We start from the raw sequence: 7,085 nt of genomic DNA, 5'->3' as shown, positions 1-7,085 counted from the left end.
GTATATAACCTTGGTTATACTAGCACTCCAGGTATTGTATATAACCTTGGTTATACTAGCACTCCAGGTATTGTATATAACCTTGGTTATACTAGCACTCCAGGTATGTTATATAACCTTGGTTATACTAGCACTCCAGGTATTGTATATAACCTTGGTTATACTAGCACTCCAGGTATTGTATATAACCTTGGTTATACTAGCACTCCAGGTATGTTATATAACCTTGGTTATACTAGCACTCCAGGTATTGTATATAACCTTGGTTATACTAGCACTCCAGGTATTGTATATAACCTTGGGTATACTAGCACTCCAGGTATGTTATATAACCTTGGTTATACTAGCACTCCGGGTATGGTATATAACCTTGGTTATACTAGCACTCCAGGTATGTTATATAACCTTGGTTATACTAGCACTCCGGGTATGGTATATAACCTTGGTTATACTAGCACTCCAGGTATGTTATATAACCTTGGTTATACTAGCACTCCAAGTATGGTATATAACCTTGGTTATACTAGCACTCCAAGTATGGTATATAACTTGGTTATACTAGCACTCCAGGTATGGTATATAACCTTGGATATACTAGCACTCCAGGTATGTATATAACCTTGGTTATAATAGCACTCCAGGTATGGTATATAACCTTGGTTATACTAGCACTCCAGGTATGTATATAACCTTGGTTATAATAGCACTCCAGGTATGGTATATAACCTTGGTTATACTAGCACTCCAGGTATGGGATATAACCTTGGTTATACTAGCACTCCAGGTATGGTATATAACCTTGGTTATACTAGCACTCCAGGTATTGTATATAACCTTGGTTATACTAGCACTCCAGGTATGTTATATAACCTTGGTTATACTAGCACTCCAGGTATGTTATATAACCTTGGTTATACTAGCACTCCAGGTATGGTATATAACCTTGGTTATACTAGCACTCCAGGTATGTTATATAACCTTGGTTATACTAGCACTCCAGGTATGGTATATAGCCTTGGTTATACTAGCACTCCAGGTATGGTATATAACCTAGGTTATACTAGCACTCCAGGTATGGTATATAACCTTGGTTATACTAGCACTCCAGGTATGGTATATAACCTAGGTTATACTAGCACTCCAGGTATGGTATATAGCCTTGGTTATACTAGCACTCCAGGTATGGTATATAACCTAGGTTATACTAGCACTCCAGGTATGGTATATAGCCTTGGTTACTAGCACTCCAGGTATGGTATATAACCTAGGTTATACTAGCACTCCAGGTATGGTATATAACCTTGGTTATACTAGCACTCCAGGTATGGTATATAACCTTGGTTATACTAGCACTCCAGGTATGTTATATAACCTTGGTTATACTAGCACTCCAGGTATGGTATATAGCCTTGGTTATACTAGCACTCCAGGTATGGTATATAACCTAGGTTATACTAGCACTCCAGGTATGGTATATAACCTTGGTTATACTAGCACTCCAGGTATGGTATATAACCTAGGTTATACTAGCACTCCAGGTATGGTATATAACCTTGGTTATACTAGCACTCCAGGTATGGTATATAACCTTGGTTATATTAGCACTCCAGGTATCATATATAACCTTGGTTATACTAGCACTCCAGGTATGTCATATAACTTTGGTTATACTAGCACTCCAGGTATGTTATATAACCTTGGTTATACTAGCACTCCAGGTATGTTATATAACCTTGGTTATACTAGCACTCCAGGTATGTTATATAACCTTGGTTATACTAGCACTCCAGGTATGTTATATAACTTTGGTTATACTATCTCTCCAGGTATGTTATATAACCTTGGTTATACTAGCACTCCAGGTATGTTATATAACTTTGGTTATACTATCTCTCCAGGTATGTTATATAACCTTGGTTATACTAGCACTCCAGGTATGTTATATAACCTTGGTTATACTAGCACTCCAGGTATGTTATATAACCTTGGTTATACTAGCACTCCAGGTATGTTATATAACCTTGGTTATACTAGCACTCCAGGTATGTTATATAACCTTGGTTATACTAGCTCTCCAGGTATGTTATATAACCTTAGTTATACTAGCACTCCAGGTATGTTATATAACCTTGGTTATACTAGCACTCCAGGTATGTTATATAACCTTGGTTATACTAGCACTCCAGGTATGTTATATAACTTTGGTTATACTATCTCTCCAGGTATGTTATATAACCTTGGTTATTCTAGCACTCCAGGTATGTTATATAACCTTGGTTATACTAGCACTCCAGGTATGTTATATAACCTTGGTTATACTAGCACTCCAGGTATGTTATATAACCTTGGTTATACTAGCACTCCAGGTATGTTATATAACCTTGGTTATACTACCACTCCAGGTATGTTATATAACCTTGGTTATACTAGCACTCCAGGTATGTTATATAACCTTGGTTATACTAGCACTCCAGGTATGTTATATAACCTTGGTTATACTAGCACTCCAGGTATGTTATATAACCTTGGTTATACTAGCACTCCAGGTATGGTATATAGCCTTGGTTATACTAGCACTCCAGGTATGGTATATAACCTTGGTTATACTAGCACTCCAGGTATGTTATATAACCTTGGTTATACTAGCACTCCAGGTATGTTATATAACCTTGGTTATACTAGCACTCCAGGTATGGTATATATCCTAGGTTATACTAGTACTCCAGGTATGTTATATAACCTTGGTTATACTAGCACTCCAGGTATGGTATATAACCTAGGTTATACTAGCACTCCAGGTATGGTATATAGCCTTGGTTATACTAGCACTCCAGGTATGGTATATAACCTAGGTTATACTAGCACTCCAGGTATGGTATATAGCCTTGGTTATACTAGCACTCCAGGTATGGTATATAACCTAGGTTATACTAGCACTCCAGGTATGGTATATAACCTTGGTTATACTAGCACTCCAGGTATGGTATATAACCTTGGTTATACTAGCACTCCAGGTATGTTATATAACCTTGGTTATACTAGCACTCCAGGTATGGTATATAGCCTTGGTTATACTAGCACTCCAGGTATGGTATATAACCTAGGTTATACTAGCACTCCAGGTATGGTATATAACCTTGGTTATACTAGCACTCCAGGTATGGTATATAACCTAGGTTATACTAGCACTCCAGGTATGGTATATAACCTTGGTTATACTAGCACTCCAGGTATGGTATATAACCTTGGTTATATTAGCACTCCAGGTATCATATATAACCTTGGTTATACTAGCACTCCAGGTATGTCATATAACTTTGGTTATACTAGCACTCCAGGTATGTTATATAACCTTGGTTATACTAGCACTCCAGGTATGTTATATAACCTTGGTTATACTAGCACTCCAGGTATGTTATATAACCTTGGTTATACTAGCACTCCAGGTATGTTATATAACTTTGGTTATACTATCTCTCCAGGTATGTTATATAACCTTGGTTATACTAGCACTCCAGGTATGTTATATATCCTTGGTTATACTAGCACTCCAGGTATGTTATATAACCTTGGTTATACTAGCACTCCAGGTATGTTATATAACCTTGGTTATACTAGCACTCCAGGTATGTTATATAACCTTGGTTATACTAGCACTCCAGGTATGTTATATAACCTTGGTTATACTAGCACTCCAGGTATGTTATATAACCTTGGTTATACTAGCACTCCAGGTATGTTATATAACCTTGGTTTTACTAGCACTCCAGGTATGTTATATAACTTTGGTTATACTATCTCTCCAGGTATGTTATATAACCTTGGTTATTCTAGCACTCCAGGTATGTTATATAACCTTGGTTATACTAGCACTCCAGGTATGTTATATAACCTTGGTTATACTAGCACTCCAGGTATGTTATATAACCTTTGTTGTACTAGCACTCCAGGTATGTTATATAACCTTGGTTATACTAGCACTCCAGGTATGTTATATAACTTTGGTTATACTATCTCTCCAGGTATGTTATATAACCTTGGTTATTCTAGCACTCCAGGTATGTTATATAACCTTGGTTATACTAGCACTCCAGGTATGTTATATAACCTTGGTTATACTAGCACTCCAGGTATGTTATATAACCTTGGTTATACTAGCACTCCAGGTATGTTATATAACCTTGGTTATACTAGCACTCCAGGTATGTTATATAACCTTTGTTATACTAGCACTCCAGGTATGGTATATAACCTTGGTTATACTCACTCTCAACTTCTCTGTGGAACTCAAACATTGTTTCACACTTTGCATTATGTAGAGCCAGTGTATGTTATGTAATAAGTACGTTTTGTGTTAATTTTTATTTTGTGAGATATTAAATAAAGGTGGTAAAGTTAGGTAAACTAAGTTGTTATATTGTTTAATTAAGATTAGGCTTGGTTAAGTTAGGTTAGATATTGTAAGGTATTGTATCATGTAATTAAAGTTAGATTAGATATCTATTAATTCAGGTTATGTTAATTCAGGTTATGTTAATTCAGGTTATGTTAATTCAGGTTATGGTAATTCAGGCTATGTTAATTCAGGTTATTTTAATTCAGGTTATATTAGGTAAGGTAAAGTATTATATCAATTAATTAAGGTCAGAATTGGAATCATTTAATTAAGATTGTTTTAGTTATTGTTTATCTGATATTAGGTTAGGTATCATTTAATTAAGATTAAGTTAGTTATTTCTTAATTAAGATTAGGTTAGGTATTAATTAATATTTACCACTCACAGTTTATCTGAGTGAGTGAAGGTCATGACAACACTACTTGATGGCCACTGAAAGTGTTAAGCAAATATAATTTTACAATTCAGGTAATACAAGCGACCGCTGCTTATACAGCAGGTTAGTTCCAGGCTACTGTATAGCCCTGCTTATGCAGCAGGTTAGTTCCAGGCTGCTGTATGGCCCTGCTTATGCAACAGGTTAGTTCCAGGCTACTGTATGGCCCTGCTTATGCTACAGGTTAGTTCCAGGCTACTGTATGGCCCTGCTTATACAGCAGGTTAGTTCCAGGCTACAGCAGGTTGTGCTCCAGGCTACTGTATGGCCCTGCTTATACAGCAGGTTAGGTTCCAGGCTACTGTATGCCCCTGCTTATACACCAGGTTAGGTTCCAGGCTGCTGTATGACCCTGCTTATACGGCAAGTTAGGTTTGAGGGTACTGTATGACCCTGCTTATACAGCAGGTTAGGTTCCAGGCTACTGTATGCCCCAGCTTATACACCAGGTTAGGTTCCAGGCTACTGTATGACCCTGCTTATACAGCAGGTTAGGTTCCAGGCTACTGTATGGCCCTTCTTATACAGCAGGGTAGGTTCCAGGCTACTGTATGACCCTTCTTATATAGCAGGTTATGTTCCAGGCTACTGTAGGGCCCTGCCTATACAGCAGGTTATGTTCCAGGCTACTGTATGCCCCTGCTTATACACCAGGTTAGGTTCCAGGCTACTGTATGACCCTGCTTATACAGCAGGTTAGGTTCCAGGCTACTGTATGGCCCTTCTTATACAGCAGGTTAGGTTCCAGGCTACTGTATGCCCCTGCTTATACACCAGGTTAGGTTCCAGGCTACTGTATGGTCCTGCTTATACACCAGGTTAAGTTCCAGACTACTGTATGACCCTGCTTATACAGCAGGTTAAGTTTCAGGCTACTGTATGGCCCTTCTTATACAGCGGGTTGGGTTCCAGGCTACTGTATGACCCTGCCTGTACAGCAGGTTAGGTTCCAGGCTACTGTAGGTCCCTGTTTATACAGCAGGTTAAGTTACAGGCTACTGTAGTGCCCTGCTTATACACGAGGTTAGGTTCTGGGCTGCTGTAGGGCCCTGCTTATGAAACAGGTTGGGTTCCAGGCTACTGTAGGGCTCTGCTTTTACAGCAGGTTAGGTTCTGGGCTGCTGTAGGGCCCTGCTTATGAAACAGGTTGGTTTCAAGGCTGCTGTAAGGCCCTACTTATACAGCAGGTTAGGTTCAAAGCTACTGTGTGGTCCTGCTTATACAGCAGGTTAGGTTCTGGGCTGCTGTAAAGTGAAAATCACTGTACAGTGCATATAAGAGCCTGATAACATGTTTACACTATCATATATTAAAGATTCTTTATTTGAGCATAATACAATGTTTGTACATAGATGGGTGATAGGTGTGCATGTAGAAAGCCCCTTAGTATACAGAGCATTTTGGGCAAACTTATGCCTCTTAAGACTAATAAGGCACATATATATATGGTCTCTAAATGGTTGTAACAATATATTTAGCAGTTACAGTGAACACTTTTGTTGAGCTTAATTGTTTGAAGGATTACAAGTTGGTTTATGATTATAGGTAATGAGAATTCTAGCATATCAATATATTTTGAATGCATTCAATATATTTAATGGTTGTGAAGATTACAGATAATAAGAATAAGAATACAGCTTCTCCTCACTTACCGACGGAGTTCTGTTCCTAAGAGTATGTCAGTAAACGAATTTGTCGGTAAGTGAGTATTACGATTGACCTTAGATTTGTAATATATTTGGCCTGAGTATAGGAGATGCTTAATATCGAATATACTCATGGAAAATCATAATAAGGATTTATACGATGGGGTGATGAAAAGACTGCATTACAACTTGTTTTTAATACTTTAACGCAATTTACATAATATTCTATAAGGTATTTTAAAATGGTACCTTTACTTATAAAGAAATAACACTTAACAGACTTATAACTTATATACCATTTAAAATTACATTTTCTGACTGAATGGGTATTTACTTGTAAAATTGATAAAGTTACATGGTCACTCGAACCAGAGACGATCCAAGCTTAATAATTGAAATCTCTTTAAACACTGAAGAGATTTTACTTGGTGAGAGTCTTACAAATACTCTACTTTCAAGAGACTGAGAGAATAATACTATACTGCTGAATAACTTCTCAGTCAAAGTAAACGAGTAAGTAGAGAGGACCTTCTCAAGACTGAGAGAGGTGTTGTGCTGCTTAATCCACACCACTCACACCTGACGTCAACTCCCATCAGGCAAGTA

The sequence above is a fragment of the Cherax quadricarinatus genome, unplaced genomic scaffold (assembly GCF_038502225.1).
Source record: "Cherax quadricarinatus isolate ZL_2023a unplaced genomic scaffold, ASM3850222v1 Contig864, whole genome shotgun sequence".
In the NCBI taxonomy this organism is placed as follows: Eukaryota; Metazoa; Arthropoda; class Malacostraca; order Decapoda; family Parastacidae; genus Cherax; species Cherax quadricarinatus.
Note: the sequence above shows the minus strand (reverse complement) of the source record.